At 43.5% G+C, this 18,316-nt stretch overlaps 1 protein-coding gene across 1 annotated transcript in view; it reads left to right on the top strand.

The window, feature by feature from the left end:
• The first annotated feature begins 10,615 nt into the window (after window positions 1-10,615).
• LOC113222401 (transmembrane channel-like protein 5) overlaps window positions 10,616-18,316 on the top strand; it is an 18,987-nt gene continuing 11,286 nt past the window's right edge. Inside the window, exon 1 of the mRNA XM_026452010.1 lies at window positions 10,616-10,847. The gene's annotated coding sequence lies outside the window, so the exon portion shown is untranslated. The remainder of the gene's footprint in view (window positions 10,848-18,316) is intronic.

Raw genomic sequence — 18,316 nt, 5'->3', positions numbered from 1 at the left:
TCACCAGAGATGGTCATTTCTGTGAAGGCATTCATAGGGAAAAGAATATTTATAGGGAGTGTAGTGGTATGATCATAGCTCGTTGCAGCCTTGAACTTCTGGGCTTGAGTGCTCCTTCTGCCTTAGCCTCCTAAGTAGCTGGGACTACAGGTGTGCACCACCATGAACGATTAAAAATCAACTAATTTTAGGCTGGGTGTCGTGGGTCACGCCTGTAATCCCAGCACTTTGGGAGGCTGAGGAGGGCAGATCACGAGATTAGGAGATCGAGACCATCCTGGCCAACATGGTGAAACCCTGTCTCTACTAAAACACACACAAAAAACTAGCCAGGCATGGTGGCACGCACCTGTAGTCCCAGCTACTGGGGAGGCTGAGGCAGGAGAATCACTTGAACCTGGGCGGTGGAGGTTGCAGTGAGCCGAGATTGTGCCACTGCACTCCAACCTAGTGACAGAGCAAGACTCTGTCTCAAAACAAAAAACAAAAAACAAAAAAAAAACTCAACTGATTTTAAAATTTTCTGTAGCGACAGAGTTTCACTCTGTCCCCCAGGCTGGAGTGCAGTGGCATGATCATAGCACACTGCAGCCTCAACTTCCTGGTTTCAAGTCATCATCCAGGCTCAGCCTCCTGGGTAGCTGGGACTAACGGCTGCATGCCACTGTGCTCAGCTAATTGTTAAAATTTTTTGTAGAGTCAGGGTCTTGCTATGTCACCTAGGCTGGTCTCCAACTCCTGGTTTCAAGCAATCCTCCTGCCTCAGCCTCCCAAAGCCCCAGGATTACAGGAGTGAGCCATCTCGCCTGGCTGAACATGAGTATCATTTAAAAGAAAAAAAAGACAGTCCTGTGTTTAGAATTCGCCAGAAGAATTGGAAGCCCATAGTCACAGTTCCCAGCCTTTGATGTGTTAGCACCCACATCCAGTGCAAAATAGTGGCTTTCCAAAGGAGAAATGGAATTTTATCCTGTGTCAGAGACTTGAGTTATAAATTATACAATCAGAGGAAAGGACTTAAAATGAGAGGAGATGAGTGGGTATCTCCAAGAAAATGGTTTAGGTCACCCCAAGAATTGTCATTCCTGAGGTGAGATAACAGGACCTGGCAGTATGAGACTCATGGACACCTGGATCGCAAGGTTCTGCCTGTCAGTCAGTGTGACACTGAGAAAGATCAGAGCCAGAGCCAGAGCCAGAGCCAAAAGCACAAAGCAGTAATTCTGATCTTGTCTGTTTTTAACATGCTGATTTTTTTTTCATCATGGGTTTTTTTTGCATTTATTTTTATTTTTAAAAGTATCACGTTAAAATATTATTTATTTTAATGATATGGTGTGTCCCCACCCAAATCTCATCTTGAATTATAGCTACCATAATCCTCACATGTCATGAAAGGGACACCATGGGAGGTAATTGAATCATGGGAGTGGGTTTTTCTCATGCTGTTCTCATGATAGTGAATAAGTCTCATGAGATCTGGTGGTTTCATAAAGGGCAGTTCCCTTGCACACGTGCTCTTGCCTGCTGCCACGTAAGACATGCCTTTGCTCCTCCTTTGCCTTCCACCATCATTATGAGGCCTCCCCAGCCATATGGAACTGTGAGTCCATTAAACCTCTTTTTCTTTATAAGTTACGCAGTCTCAGGTATGAAAATGGATGATATATTTGATTACTGGGATTTCTGGCCCCCTTTAAATTTGCATCCCAGCTCAACACTTATCTTACTTCCTCACCCTAGTCCTGGCCCTGCTGCAAACAGCATTGAATCTAGAAACTTCCCAAGCTTGATGTCATACTTACCCAGCATAGGAGAAAAGGTAGCAGAATTCAAGAGGTGAATGTGGAACAAATCTGAGTTGAAAAAAGAAAATTTGAGCTAGGTATGTTTGGCATACACCTGTAGTCGCAGCTACTCGGGAGGTTGAGACAGGAGGATGGCTTGAGCCTAAGAGGTCCCATCACTGCACTCTAGCCTGGATAACAGAATGAGACTCCATCTCTTAAAAAAAGAGAGAGAGAGAGAGAGAGAGGGCTGGGCATGGTGACTCATGCCTGTAATCCCAGCACTTTGGGAGGCTGAGGTGGGCAGATCACGAGGTCAGGAGATTGAGACCATCCTGGCTAACATAGTGAAACTCTGTCTCTACTAAAAATACAAAATAATAGCTGGGCATGGCAGTGCATACCTGTAGTCCCAGCTACTCGGGAGGCTGAGGCAAGAGAATCTCTTGAACCCGGGAGGTGGAGGTTGCAGTGAGCTGAGATCGTGCCACTGCACTCCAGCCTGGGCAACAGAGCTAGACTCCATCTCAAAAATAAATAAATAAATAAGAGAGAGAGAGAGAATTTGCTATGACTCAAAGATATTTAAAGGGGGGAAAAAGAGAGAGAGAGAAAGAATTTGCTTTTCTGCTTCCCTGAGTGGGGTGAAAAGAGGGACATTTAGGATACTGTATTTCAAAGGAAACTCTAATGCCCTGCTTCCAAACCGCTTTCCAGGTGTCTCCATTTACTTAGGGACCTGGATTGCTCGGAAACCTCCCTAGTCATATGTTTGCAGTTTTAAGTACTTACTTAATTTATCTTTTTTATTTGGAAATCACATGTTTTATTTTCAAAAAATTATAAGCAGCTGGGTATGGTGGCTCACGTCTGTTGTAGTCCAAGCACTTTGGGAGGCCAAGGTGGGAGGATCTCTTGAGCCCAGGCATTAGAAATCAGCCTGGGTGCAACTCTGTCTCTACAAAAAAATTTAAAAATAGGCCAGGCCCAGTGGCTCATGCCTGTCATCCCAGCACTTTGGGAGGCCGAGGTGGGTGGATCATGAGGTCCGGCCTGGACAACATGGTGAAACTCCGTCTCTACTAAAAATACAAAAAATTAGCTGGGCATAGTGGCGGGCACCTGTAATTCCAGCTACTCGGGAGGCTGAAGCAGGAGAATTGCTTGAATCCAGGAGGCGGAGGTTGCGGTGAGCTGAGATTGTGCCATTGCATTCCAGCCTGGGCGACAGAGCGAGACTCAGTCTTGACATTAATTAATTAATTAAAAAATAAAAATTCAGCCGGTCATGGTGGCGTGTGCGTGTGTTGCCAGCTGCTCATGAGGCTGAGGTCGGAGGATCACTGGAGCCCAGGAGTTAGAGGCTCCAGTGAACTATGGTTGCACCGCTGCACTTATCCCTTTTCCTTTCTCTTCCTTCTCCCATTCTGTTCTCTCCTAATTTTGTTTCATTTTTTATATTTTGTTGTTTCCTTCATAGCGATAAATCAGGATATCTCAACTTTTTTATGACTGACACATTGGACCAGACCATTCTTGGCTGTAGGGGCTGTCTTGTGCATTAGAGGAGGTTTAACAGGATCCCCGCCTCTACCCACTTGATACCAATAGCACACTCACTGCAGCTGTGACAACCAAAGTTTGCCAGACTTTGCTCAGTGTCCCTTGGGGACAAAATCACTCCCAGTTGAGAACCACTGCCAATGATGACGTCCTTACAGTTCCTGAAACTTGGACAGCGTCGCTGACCCTCCATTTCATAAGAGAAGGAATTTAGCACCTTAACATTTTCCTCTAATAAAGTTCTTCCCCCTGCATTTCCCCACTTCTAAAAATTATTTTTTATATATTGTGGTTTACAAACTTGCTTTTTGTGTCTTACAAAGTACAATGTTTCTTGCATTGTAGGTTGAATACTACGAAAAAGGTTTTTTCCTACTGTACTTTCAACAAAGAACATTTCTGTGACCAGATATTGGCGGGGATTGAGGGGTCCACACCGACCAAGTCTCCAATACCAGCTGGGTGCCCCACAATTTATTATTATTATTATTATTATTATTATGTTGAGATAATCTTGCTCTGTTACCCAGGCTGGAGTGCAGTGGTGCCATCTTGGCTCACCGCAATCTCCACCTCCCAGGTTCAAGTGATTCTCCTGCCTCAGCCTTCCAAGTAGCTGGAACTACAGGCATGTGCCACCACACCTGGCTAATTGTTTTGTATTTTTCATAAAGAGAGCATTTTGCCACGCTCGCCAGGCTTGTCTCAAACTCCTGACTTCAGGTAGTCTGCCCACCTCAGCCTCCCAAGGTGCTGGGATTACAAGTGTTAACCACCACACCCGCCACCGCCATTTTATTGAATTCCAACCTAATCTGACTGGAGTTAGTGTCAGAACCCACAGGTTAATGGCTCAGCCCCACAAGACTGCTTCCCAACTTTAGACACCAATTTCGAGTCCTGGCCTTGGGAACTTCTGACCAACTGACTGTAAAGTAGAAGTTTCTGGGACTCTTCCACAGGTTCGATTATTTTCTAGAATGGCTCATAGAACTCAGGGAAACCTTTACTTACGTTTACCTGTGTATTATAAAGAATATGATAGGCTGGGAGTGGTGGCTCATGCCTGTAATCCCAGCACTTTGGGAGGCCAAGGCGGGTAGATCACCTGAGGGCAGGCGTTAGAGACCAGCCTGGCCAACATGGCGGAAACCGGTCTACAAAAAATACAAAAATTAGATGGGCATGGTGGCGGACCCCTGTAATCCCAGCTACTTAGGGAGGCTGAGGCAGGAGAACCACTTCAACCCAGGAGGCAGAGGTTGCAGTGAGCCGAGATGGCGCCATTGCCCTCCGGCCTGGGTGATAAGAGTGAAACTTTGTCTTAAAAAAAAAAAAAGAATATGATAAAGGATACAGGTGAACAGCCAGGTGAAGGAGTACACAGGGTGAGTTCCAGAAGAGTCCTAAGTTCAGGAGCTTCTGTCCCCATGAGTTGGAGTGTGTCATTCTCTAAGAATGTGGATGTGTTCAACCTGGAAGATCTCTGACCTCTTCACCGAGGGTTTTTATGGAGGCTCCGTTGATTATTAAATCAATCTCCAGTCCTTTTCTCGTTCCTGGAGGATGAGGGGCGAGGCTGAAAGTTGCAAGCTTCTAACCCTGGCTTGGTCTTTCTGGTGACCAGCCTCCATCCAGGAGCCCCTGTTGAAAGCTGCCTCATTAAAACAAAAGACATTCCCGTCACCCAGGAATTTCCAAGAGATTAGGAGCTCCGTTTTAGGAACCAGAACCAAAGACCAAATATTAGAATAAAAGATGCTCCCATCACCTAGGAAATTCCAACATTTTAGGAGCCTGTGCGGGAAACCTGGAATAAAGACCAAAGATGTATTTCTTATCACAAATTGCACTATCACAGGTAGATTATAAAAGATGAAAACTACCTGGTTTCAAAGCTGTGGTTATATGTGCATTAGAGAAGTTGAGTTCCTAGAAAGGGACATCTAATTCTATGTCACTTTATGTCACTTAATCTGAATCTTTGGTTCAGGTGAACTGAGTTTGCTGTTTGTTTTGTTTTGTTTTGGTTTTTTAATTGTGCACCCTTGATTGTGCACAGGCAGGTCAGAGTTTAGTTTATCCATATCCGGTTCTGACTTCCTTTACAGCTTTTAGAGGATTGCTTGTTTTGGGGTTTCTATTTGTCTTTGATTTTTTTTGTTGTTGACAGAGAAAATATACACAGCTTTACTGTATCTCTGAAGTCACCCCTGTTCTTACTCATTCTCTTTGTTGGGTGGTGTGATTTGGACCAACTGTTTTCTAGAGCTGGGGCACAGCTGTTATCCTGGAATTTCTTTCCATTGTCTCTTGAATATCATTTCTCCCTTTCTTTCAAATGCCTTCTTCGTCTTGCTTTAGCTTTTCCTCAAGCGTTTTATGTATGTATGCATGCATGTATGTCTGTATATATGTATATATGTATGTATTTGTTTATTTATTCCTGCTACCTTTCCCAGACCCAGTGGTAGAAAACAGGGAGGATCCCTAGCCAAAGGGAGCATTAAACCTTATCATTTTTCACTGTTCCTAACAGGATTCTGAGCACACTGACAGTGGGGAAGGAAAGAAGACAGGCTTCTGTAGCCTACAGGTCTCCAGTAAGCAGACCTGTAGACAGATCTCTGTTATCCAGGTTCGAGTGCAGTGGCATGACCTCAGCTCACTGCAATCTCTGCCTCCCGGGTTCAAGCGATTCTCCCACCTCAGCCTTCCAAGTAGCAGGGATTACAGGCATGTACCACCACACTCAGCTCATTTTTGTATTTTTAGTAATGACAGGGTTTCACCATGTTGGCCAGGCTGCTCTCAAACTCCTGACCTCAGGTGAGCTGCCCGCCTTGGCCTCCTAAATCGCTGGGATTACAGGCGTGAGCCACGCACCCAGCCAATAGCACCTATTTCTAAGGCTATGGTAAGATTTAAATGGGCTAATGCCTGTCCGGTTCTTATAACAGTGCCTGGCACAGATATATACGTTGTTTTGTTGTCATTGGTTTCTATTTTGTGTTTTGCTCTCTGCAAATCCAGAGCAAGAATACTTGGGGTGTGTTATATAATACTTGTTTAAGCATTATAGGACTATTATAAGAATCTGAATTAGTCTCATAAAGAGCTACGCTTCTGACCCCCCAGGTGGATCCAGAAGGAGGTTCTTTTTCCTCTAAAAAAAGGAGACTTGATGCAGACCCATACATGCAGGGTGTGCATAAAAGTCACCCCAGCTTCATTGCCTCCTGCCACCTTTCCCAGACCCGGTGGTAGAGAACAGGGAGGATCCCTAGCCAAAAGGAGCATTAAACTTTATCATTTGTCACTGTTCCTGGCAGGATTCTGAGCACACTGACAGTGGGGAAGGAAAGAGGACGGATTTCTGTAGCCTACAGGTCTCCAGTAAGCAGCATCCTTTCTTGTCGGATAGCAGAGGAGCCCACTCCTAGCAGATCTCATTGGGTGCAAGAGCCGGGATGGGCACCTTGACTTGTCTCCAGCTGTCCCAGAGAGGGGGTCCTCTTTCTTCTGGGGTGGGATGCAGCCATCCAGCCAAGCAAGAAGTAGCCAACCTGCTGAAGCACAAGCAACCCACAAACCCACTTTTTGTTTTGTTTTGCTTTAAAAAGCAATTTAATGATCTTAAAACATTTTTTATTGCTTCTCTCTTTTTTTTTTAAATGCTCACCTTCTATGTGATGGTAAGGAATCTACTTTTTTCCTCCCCCCTCTCTCCCTGCTCCTCGCTGGCTGATCTGCAGCGATTCTTAAACTCTGGCACATAAAGGAATCACTTGGGAAACCTGATAAAAAGCTAAATTCTCAGGTCCCACTTGAGATTTAGTGAATGAAAACTTCTGGGAATGGGACCTGAGCTGGGGTGGTCTTCCTGGTACTGATGCGGTTTTAGCACAGAACTTCTAGTGCTAAAACTGGGGAAGTCCCAGATAAACTGGGACGTTGGTCACCTGAGGATCCATGTGCCCCCCTCTCCAGCAGGCTCCCAATTGACTCCCATGGGCACCCAAGCTTGGTGTTGTCAGATGCACCCTCATCAATAATGTCTTAAATGTTGGAGTTCTGGCTGGACACAATGGCTCACACCTGTAATCCCAGCACTTTGGGAGGCCAAGGCCAGCGGATCACTTGAGGCCAAGAGTTCAAGACCAGCCTGGGCAACATGGTGAATTAAATTAAAGTTAATTAAAATTAAATTTAATAGCTGGGCACAGTGGCTCACACCTATAATCCCAGCTACTCAAGAGGCTGAGATGCAGGAATCACTTGTGTCCAGGAGTTCAAGGCTGCAGTGAGCTATCATCGTGCCACTGCACACCAGCCTGAGTGACAGAACGAGACCCTATCTCTGAAAGAAGAAAAATACATAAACAATTTAGTTTCTCAATCTAGTTCCCGAGCTAGCCATATTTGATGTGTTCCCATAGCTACATGTGGCTAGTGGCTGCCATATTGGATATGTAGATAGAGAACCATTCCATCAGCATAGAAAGTTCTGTTGGACAGCATTGCCCTAGATCAAGGTTTGTCAACCTTGGCACTCTTGGCATTTGGGGCCAAATAATTTTCTATTGTGGGGAGGCCAGTCTTGTAAATTTTAGGATGTTTGGCAGCTATCTACTAGATGCCAATATCACACCCCCTGCTACAGTTGTGACAACCAAAAATGTCTCCACACATTGCCAAATGTGCTCTCAGAGGCAAAATTGCCCCCTCTTGAGAACCACTGCTCTGGATCTATAGTTTCTGCCACTCTCTTTCTAAAATAGAATGAAAGCCAGCTGCATACTGCGTACTTCAAACAGAACATCAGCACCCGAATGCAAACATTGTGCTGCGATTCAATTGCATCCACCAGCTTTACATCTAAGGCCTGTGAGCTTCACCCACCGTGGGGACTGTCTTAGGAGAAAGTCTTGTTACAAAGTAGCATTAATCAAGTGGGCTCAGAGTTATAGTTAAGGTAAAACTGCTGGGAGGAGTTTAGTCCATGAACTTCCTTCCAAGAAAGGATCATGGTAAAAGGGGAGGAATCTTAGCTAGCAGAAGGAGATCTGACAGGCTTCAAACATCCTCGTAAAATAAAAGAATCTTCTCATTCTAGCTTTTTTAAAAACAAATTTTACTTGTGAAGATTAATTGGTGACATTTGCCAATTCTTTCTTCCCAAATTTTCTTTTCTTTTCTTTCTTTTTTTTTTTTTTTTTGAGACAACATCTTGCTCTATTGCCCAAGCTGGAGTGCAGTGGCATGATCATAGCTCACTGCAGCCTCAAATTCCCAGCCTCCAATGATTGCGCTGGCTCAGCCTCTGAAAGTACTGCGATTACAAGCTTGAGCCACCTCGCTCGGCCCCAGTTCTCATTTAAAAAATACATTAGAACTCATGTTAATTCGGTGTTATAAGAGGCATTTGTTACTTCAGTAGTAAACACAATACCTTAGACTATTTCCTTGAAGGATTTTTTGCCATGTTTAGGTGATGCCTTTCAAGCGATTAAAATTCATTTTTCATTTTCTAGCTTCTGACTGTTTCTCACTCATTTAACAAGCTAAAAATCTTACATTCTCTTTACATTACCTTTCCTTGGGAATTGAATAAATATCTTGAAGACAGAAAATTCCTTACAGAAAGGAAAACAAGCAAACAAAAAACAAAAAGAAAAGAGGATGTGACTATTTTGCTGTATTTGTATTTTCCTTTTTTTGTTTGTTTGTTTTGTTTCCTTGAGATAGAGTCTGTCTCTCTGTTGCCCAGGCTGGAGTGCAGTGGCATGATCTCGGCTTACTGCAACCTCCGCCTTGCAGGTTCAAGCGATTCCTGTGCCTCAGCCTCCCAAGTAGTTGGGATTACAGGTGCAAGTCACCATGCCTGGCTCATTTTCTTATTTTCAGTAGAGATGGGTTTTTGCCATGTTAGCCAGGCTGATCTCCAATTCCTGGCCTCAAGTGATCCACCCATCTTGGCCTCCCGAAGTGCTGGGATTATAGGCGTGATTGCTGTCTTGAAATCATAGACCTTATTTTCCAAGCATAGACCTCATTTTCTTAGGCTCTAAGGAGTCTAAGTGTATGACTGTGAAGGTACCTGACACTCGGAAAAGCCAACACGTATCTCACACTAACAAATGTTTACTTACGGGAAGGCTTTGTTAACTGAGTGATGGAAGCTATTGCTCTTACATAGAGACTATTGACATGACCTTTATTTCCTGGTCCTAAACATTACACACTGCAGATAAAGGAGTTCCTAGGCATTTATTTGTCATGGCATCGAGACTGACAGCCAAAGTAATCATTACACTAATATGGCAAACCCAGAAAGAGCAATGAAGAGCAGGCAAGCAAATGAAATCAACGTCTCTGCTGAAATATGCCTGTGTGTGAGCGTCACATGACCTGGTGCTCCGGCAACTGCTCGCCCATGTGTGGGGGCCATCACCCTTGTGTTGGAGTTGTCGGTCCAAGACCAGGTGCCTGCAGAAAGAATGGGAGCTTCCAAAACTGCTAATGTGAAACTTTGGTTGAAATGAGATACCTGGGAATGAGCGATTTCTTCTTTTTAAATTCTTTTCCATTGCCTTTCAAGAATTCTTAGAATTAGCTGGTCTTGAACTCCTGACCTCAGGTGATCCACCTGCCTCGGCCTCCCAAAGTACTGGGATTATGGCAGGAACCACTGTGCCTGGCCCAAATTTCCCCTTTTCATAAGGACACAAGTCATGTTGCATTAGGTCCCACCCCAGTGAACTTATTTTAGCTTGATTACCTCCACCAAGTCCTATTACCTCCACCAAGTCCTACTTAAAAATCAGGTCACATTTTGAAGTACTGCAGACTGGGACTTGAACATACCTTTTTGAGGGGATGCAGCTCAACTCATAACAGTGGTCACAGTATGAACAGCATGCCCTGGAAAGTCACACATCACATTTATGATAGTGGTATCTTCCAGACAGGGAAGAGGACACTATGGAAAATTGGATTAGGAAGAGGTATTAGAGACCTTCACCAGTAATGTTTTATTTCCTTAATAAAACAAATCCAAGTCTGGAATTAATATGAAGAGGATTAGCATGAGTTAATATTTGATCTTCTCTGTGCTTCACTGTAGTCTAATGTTTCAAGTTTTTAAGAGAAGAGAAAACAGGAAGCCATTTGAGCCAGTGTTTTCTGCTTCCAAATGCACAGGATTGGGTTGTACAGTATGAGCCCATCTTTTATGGAAGTTTAAGTCCTCTGTCTTCTGATTTTCAGGACATGAGGCTCTGCCTGTAGTCAGCAACTTGGAATATTCAGACTTCAGACCAGCGTCACAGATTATAACCATCCTTAAATCACCCGCAGCCCAGCTCCCATCAAAAGCCAGCCTGCAAGACCCAGGGACACGTGACTCCAGTGTTCCCAACAACATCTTAAGATCAAGTTGGTTTGCACAACGTTAGCATCTATTTGGGACAAAGCAAGAACAATAAGGGTAAAAAAGTAAGTTTTCATACAGCTGAATTTATTCAGTTAAATGAACTACCCTTCCTTTTGAGATGGGGTCTCCCTCTCTCTTTTTTTTTTAATGTCCATAAAATGTTTTATGAGATAATGGTGATAGTCATTTGTGATAGCTGCCGTTGCCTTTAATGTCCTTAGATGGCAAAACAGAATTTTAGTGGGACTGATTTCTTTCCCTCTCCCCACTCTCTGCAATAAAAACAATTTTTTTTTTTTTTTTTTTTGAGACAGAGTCTCGCTCTGTCACCAGGCTGGAGTGCAGTGGTGCGGTCTCAGCTCACTGCAACCTCCGACTCCCTGGTTCAAGTGATTCTCCTGCCTCAGCCTCCCGAGTAGCTGAGATTATAGGCACGTGCCACAGCAAAAACAATTTTTTAAAAATCAGTTGGTCTGTTTTAAGTAAAATAAATGGTGGTTCATTGGAACTAGTTAAGAGCTTCTGTAGAATCATTTTCATAATTTTAACTGTGGGTCTTAAGTATGTAGGGATCTTGTATCATTTACAGGATCATCACTAGCATATAGAACGTTGATTTCATTTACGTTGAGAGGTTAATCATGGGTTCTGTCATGACAAAGTTCACCCTGTTAGAAGACAAAACGTAGGGGCCGGGTGCGGTGGCTCACGCCTGTAATCCCAGCACTTTGGGAGGCCGAGGCAGGTGGATCGCCTGAGGTCAGGACTTCAAAAGCAGCCTGGCCAACATACTGAAACCCAGTCTCTACTAAAAATACAAAAAATTAGCTGGGTGTGGTGGCGGGCGCCTATGATCCCAGCTACTCGGGAGGCTGAGGTAGGAGACTCGCTTGAACCCAGGAGGCTCACGCTTGCCGTGAGCCGAGATCGCGCCATTGCACTACAGCCTGGGCAAGAGGAGGAGTGACACTCTGTCTCAAAAAAAAAAAAAGAAGAAGAAGAAGACAAAACGTACGGCTGAAATTGGACGTTGTGGCCTTGTTTTGCCTCTCTTGGGGCAACTTCCTGCTCTTGGTGCTCGTCAATTTGCTGCTTTGTAAGGCCCTGGTTTCTCTTTCGGGTCTTTCAGGTAATAAATGGCCTCAATTAGAAAAATTAACCTTTGGACAATTTACAGGCTGCATGATCACATGTTCTAGCCAGACCCGGGGCAGGAGATGGGAAAAGGAGATTAAAGACAAGAATCATAGCTGGCCATCTTCTGCTGGCACCTGTACATCTAAAGCATTCTTTGTGACAGTTCCATGGTATTCCACAGTGCAGATGTCCTGTGACTGATTCAGCCCATCCCCTGTTGATGAATTTTTGAATTGCTCCCAGTTTTTTGTCATTATACACAAAACTTGGCCTGACAATCCTTAGTGATTCTGGCTGAGCATCTGGGTTTCGTGAGATCATTTTGATGGTGCAGAGCAGAACTCGTGGGTGGCTGACCTGGCCTTATGTTAGCTTGAGGCTGGGAGAAGTGGGAGGCAGCAGAGAGCCAGGTAAATAGCTTGAATGTGACCTCATCCATATTCTAGGATGTAATGGATCCCTTGAAGATTTCTGAATTAGCTGAATGACAAACACAAGATAGTTGGATGACCCATTCAAACCAGGAAGCCTTGCAACATCAAGTAAGGAGTCCTCAATTAACAGCCTTAGAAGACATGTCATTGCTTGGGCATGTGATTGAAAACCATTCAAACAGTGAAGTGAGAAACCCTAAATGGGATATGGAAAGGAGGACTTGAAATAGATGGTTCAATAGCCCTTATTGAGGAGATGCTAGAGAGACAAAAACTAGGGAGAAAAAAAGTAAGATAGTACCCTCTTGGTGCTTTTTCCAAGGCAACAGGCAACAGTATCATTCCTTTGAACCTGCAGGATCTCTCATTTATTCCTCTCATAGTTAACAGGAAGCTAAGGATAAGGTTCTCAGAAGGCCACTCCCACTTCATTTGACATTAATGTGAAACTATTTCCTTATGCCATTTCCTCCTCTCTCTTCCCCAATCTTTTTCTGTGGGTTTAGCTCTTTGTTTGTTTAGGTATTTGTTGCAGTGCTGGTGGTAGTGGTTAGAGCATTTGTTCCCAACTGTGAAACAGATGTGCAATACACAAGCTCTTGTCAAATGACATTGGAACAGAGAACTGTCCGACAGACTTGAAGCTAATTGTTGGCTGATCACATATAACATCCATCTATCTATCTATCTATCATCTATCTACCCATCTGTGTATCTGTTTATCTCTCTAATCTATGTGTATTTTTGTATGTGTGTTATACAAATGTGTGTGCATATATAATGTATATCATATATGTAGATCTATTATATATGTAGATATGAGTAAATATATACATAAATTGTATGCATGTCTTTGTGTGCATATATATACATATAATATACACATATAATACACATATACACGTACAATATGAAGTTATATACGTACAGACATATATATAAATTTGTCAAAGATTCAAAACAAAGACCAAAATGATTTATGTCAGTCAGGCTAGTCTAAGCTCTGCTGCATCAAAATAAACTATCTCAAAATCTAAATGTCTTAAAACATAAAAGTTTGTTTCTTGCTCATGAAAAGCAAATGTGGGTAGGTGTAGGTGGGCTGTGATCCATGCAGTCACGCAGGAACCCAGGCTGGTGACTGGGTCCCCTTTGGGAATATCACTGGTTCCCATGGCAGTGGAAGGGGAACTAGAGGGTCTCATTTTGGCTTTTGAATGCTTTTGCTTGGAAGTGACACAGTCACTTATGCTCACAGCCCGTTGGCCAGAGATAGCCGTATGTGAGAGACAGCCTTATGTGATTGTCTCCCTGCATCACAATGACCTGGAGGGGACTCCAGAATCTCTTCCCAACTCCACTCCTGCAGCCCCTCTTGGAGTTAGAGCTTCTGAGTGCTTTGTTTGATGGTGACCCCGAGTCCTGGTTTCATTACAATGTTATTCGATCCCTTTGAAAGAGTTCTCATGATAAATTATTTTCAGAAATTGATCTTGGGAGGAAGAGTAGTCCTCTTGAAAAATTGATGTAGTTCCTTTTATTCCCACAAATAATGAATATTAGATAACTTGTCATTCCCTTTCAGTCTTGGCTAATAAGAAGTTCAGGGCAAAATTTAGTTCTCAGTTATAGTCACTATGTCAGCCTGGGAATTTTGTAGGATTGCTCCTTCCTGTACCTAATTATAAGACATTTCCTCTTTCTTTCTTTCTTTCTTTCTTTCTTTCTTTCTTTCTTTCTTTCTTTCTTTCTTTCTTTCTTTCTTTCTTTTTTTTGAGGCAGGGTCTCACTCTGTTGCCCAGGCTGGAGTACAATCATGCAGTCATAGCTCACTGCAACCTCAACCTTCTGGGCTCAAGTGGTCCTCCCGCCTAGCCTCCTGAGTAGTTGGGATTACTGGCATGTACTACCATGCCCAGCTAATTATATATATATATACACACACACATATATATATATATATATACACACATATATATATATACACACACACACACACACACATACACACACACACACACACACAGAGATGGGGGTGCCTAGGCTGGTCTCAAACTCGTGGCCTCAAGGAATCTTCCTGCCTTAGTCCCCCAAAATGCTGGAATTACAGATATGAGCCATCATGCCTGGCACATTTCCTATTTCTTTAATCATGTCCTGGTTGAGTATATGACTTTTATTGTGTACTGACTCCTATCTCTTTTGGAAGTTGCCAGAGTTTACATTGTACATCGTTAAATATAATGTCAAATAATAGCTTCCATTCAGTGACGGCTTCCTTGATGTTGGCCGCCTTCTGTGCCTTATTTTGTTCATTCCTTACAACAACACTATGAGATATTATTGCCAGTATTGTATGGTTGAGGAAACAGACTCAGAGGGATTAAGTGACTTGCCCAAGTTCACCCAGCCAGCAACTGGAAACTAAGCCCAGTTCTATCTGACACCAAGGGCTGGATTCCCAACCACTTTCATTTCATAGCATCACATAGACAGATGATTCAATTCAGGTAACATATATTCACCTAGAAGACCTGTCTTCACCTAGGTTTTGTTTTCATTAGTTCTGATTTTCTTTGATTTATGTGTAAGAAAATTGGAAATATTTGTGAGCAAAACCCTACCGCTTTTTTCAACTGGTGGGTCCTGGGAGAATCAGAAGGTTTTACGTTACAGCTTCTGGTTTCTCATTTTCTTTTTAAAATTTAGGAATACAGGCCAGGTGCAGTGGCTCACGCCTGTAATCCCAGCACTTTGGGAGGCCGAAGTAGGTGGATCATGAGGTCAGGAGATAAAGACCATCCTAGCTAACACGGTGAAACCCCATCTCTATTAAAAATACGAAAAAAAAAATAGCCTGGCATGGTGGCGGGCGCCTGTAGTCCCAGCTACTCGGGAGGCTGAGGTAGGAGAATGACATGAACCCGGGAGGCAGAGGTTGCAGTGAGCTGAGATCGTGCCACTGCACTCCAGCCTGGGCGACAGAGCGAGACTCCGTCTCAAAGAAAAAAAAAATTTAGGAGTATAGATTTACAGAGATGTGCATAACTCTTAAGTGTGAAACCTGATGAATTTTTACAACACACACATATATGCCTCCCTTTAACCACCACTCAAGATCATCAGCCAGCACCCCAGAGATTCTCTCATGTAGTTCCTAGTCATCACTCACCTCTTTCCTTCCTCAAGGTAGCCACTATTTTGACTTCTGTCACCACGTATTACTTTGCCTGCTCTTGAACTTTGTAGAAAGATTATACAGTATGAACTCTGTTGTGTCCAACTCTTTTTCCTCATCCACGTGACATTCATCCCTGACATCTCATGCAACAGAAGTTCAGTCTTTGTTGCTTCTCTCTAGTATTTCATGGGATGAATATTCCATGATTCATTTACTTATTCCACTGCTGAATGACATTCAGATTGTTTTCAACTTTTGACTCTTAGGAAAAATAGTTTCTGGCCAGGCACAGTGGCTCACGTCTGTAATCCTAGCACTTTGGGAGGCCGAGGTAGGTTTTTACCTGAGGTCAGGAGTTCAAGACCAGCCTGGCCAACATGATGAAACCCCATCTCTACTAAAAATGCAAAAATTAGCTGGGCGTGGTGGCAGGCCCCTGTAATCCCAGCTACCCGAGAGGCTGAGGCAGGAGAATTGCTTGAACCTGGGGATGGGGGCGTAGAAGTTGCTGTGAGCCAAGATGGCGTCCCTTAACTCCAGCCTGGGTGAAAGAGCATACTTCATCTCAAAAAGAAAAAAAAAAAAAAGAAAGAAAGAAAGAAAAAAGAAAAAGAAAAACAGTTTCTGTGAGCATTTTTCTTATCTTTTGGTAGAATTACTCATTTCTCTTGGGCCAATACAGTTGTACCTGTTTTCAATTTCTTGAATTTACTAGGCATCGTTTAGCTAGTTAGATGTAATAGCTTTGGGCTTTGTTAGGCTGTGGAAGTTTCTGGAGCATAAATATAACTTTCTAGTCTTAGAATACAAGTAAACAAATGGGATCATTTTTCATGTTAGGAAAAGTAATTTGCAATAAAGCACAGCATTTAGTCTTCTTAACACTACAGACAGTTTGAATAGGTGTTCTTATTTGCAAAAGTGGCATATTTGTCAGAATTCTTTTTTGTTCATTTGCAAATGATAGACACCCAACTCAAACCAACTTTAGTCAAAAAGAGAATGTAATGACTCAAGTATCCAGCTGCCTTCAGGTTTGGCTGGATTCAGGTGTTTAAACAATGTCATCAACATCTGGCTCCTCTTTCTGTTTATCTCTTTGTTCTGTTCTCCTTCCTGTTGGCATCACTCTTAGGCCCTTCTCCACTGATGACCACTGGCAGCTTCAGGTCTAAAATTTCCTAACTCTGGCCAGGTGCAGTGGCTAACACTTGCAATCCTAGCACTTTGGGAGGCCGAGATCAGATTGCTTGAGGCCAGGAGTCTGAAACCAGCCTGGGCAGCATAGAGAAACCCTGTCTCTATAAAAATACAAAATTTAACCAGGCATGGTGGTGCACACCTGTAGTACCAGCTACTCAGAAGGCTGAGGGAGGAGGCTCACCTAAGCTTGGGAGGTCGAGGTTGCATTGAGCTGTGATCATGCCACTGCACTCCAGCCTGGATGGCAGAGTGAGAATCTGTCTCAAAAAATAAAATAAAACAAAATTTCCTAGCTCCAAGGCCAGCAGAAGACAGAGCTTCTCTCTTCCCTACAGTTCTGATAAAACTCCTAGAATTGAATCTCACTGGATTTAACTGGGTCGTATGCTCTGACAGAATCAATGTCGCCAGGAAGAAAATAATTCTGAGGGGTCATATTCCACACCTGGCCCACAGGGACTGACAGTGTGGGAGAGGTGTTACCCAGGGAAAAGTGTTAACCACAAAAGCAAGAAATGGCTGCCGTGCAGGGACACAATAATGAAACTCAGATGTCAACTATGCTGAGAAATATAGACGAGGGTTGGCACACAGACATTCTGAGACTGTAGGTGTTGGCAGAAATTTAATATTGTCTTAGCTTTGATTACTCAAGTCTAACCCTTGTCATTTACAGACAGATACATTTGTAAAAGTTGGCTGAGCTTTAAAAATGTTCTACTTCCTTCTTTCAAAAACATCACTGTTCATCTCATCATGCTGGCTTGAAACTGTAGAGATATGCTTGTCTTTTATTTTCCTTCTCACTCTTTCCCTATTGGATCAGCCAACAAATTCTATTGATTCTTTAAATTTTCCCCCTACTAATTACTTTTTTCTCTATTCCCTCTGACATGACATCGGAAGCTCCAGGCTTATGTATATATCCTATCCCCTTAGACACCTCAGTGAAATAAGAGTACCTCTTTCCCAGTAAGCCTTGTCCTGGTCCTGGAGGACTGACTGGGTTTACATGCCCATTCTTGAGCCAAACCCTGTGGCCAGAGGGATCGTGGACACCTGAGTCATGTGACCATCCTGGAGCTGGTCAGCCGGTCAGGAGTGCAATCAGCTCTTCCTGTATCACCCGGACAAAGAGCAAGGGAGGGAATGATGCCCAGAGGAAACTCAAGACATTGATACCAACAGAATGGGAAGTGGGTAGTAGACAAGTAAAAACAACAGATATCCAGCACACTTAGAAATGAACACTGGAGGCCAGATGCGGTGGCTCACACCTATAATCCCAGCACTTTGGGAGGCTGAGGCAGGAGGATCACTTGAGCTCAGGAGTTCAAGATCAGCCTGGGCAATAACATAGGGAGACCCTATCTCTACAGAAAATGAGAAAATTAGCTGGACATAGTGATGCATTCTTGTGGTCCTAGCTACTTGGGAGGCTGGGGTGGGAGGATCACTTGAGTCCCAAGAGATCGAGGCTGCAATGAGCTATGTGTACCATTGCACTCCAGCCTGGGTGACAGAGAGAGACCGTGAGAAGGAAAGAAAGAAAGAAAGAGAAAGAAAGAAAGAAAGA

Source organism: Piliocolobus tephrosceles, chromosome 17 (assembly GCF_002776525.5).
Source record: "Piliocolobus tephrosceles isolate RC106 chromosome 17, ASM277652v3, whole genome shotgun sequence".
Taxonomy (NCBI): domain Eukaryota; kingdom Metazoa; phylum Chordata; class Mammalia; order Primates; family Cercopithecidae; genus Piliocolobus; species Piliocolobus tephrosceles.
Note: the sequence above shows the minus strand (reverse complement) of the source record. Positions and strands in the feature narration are given on the sequence as shown.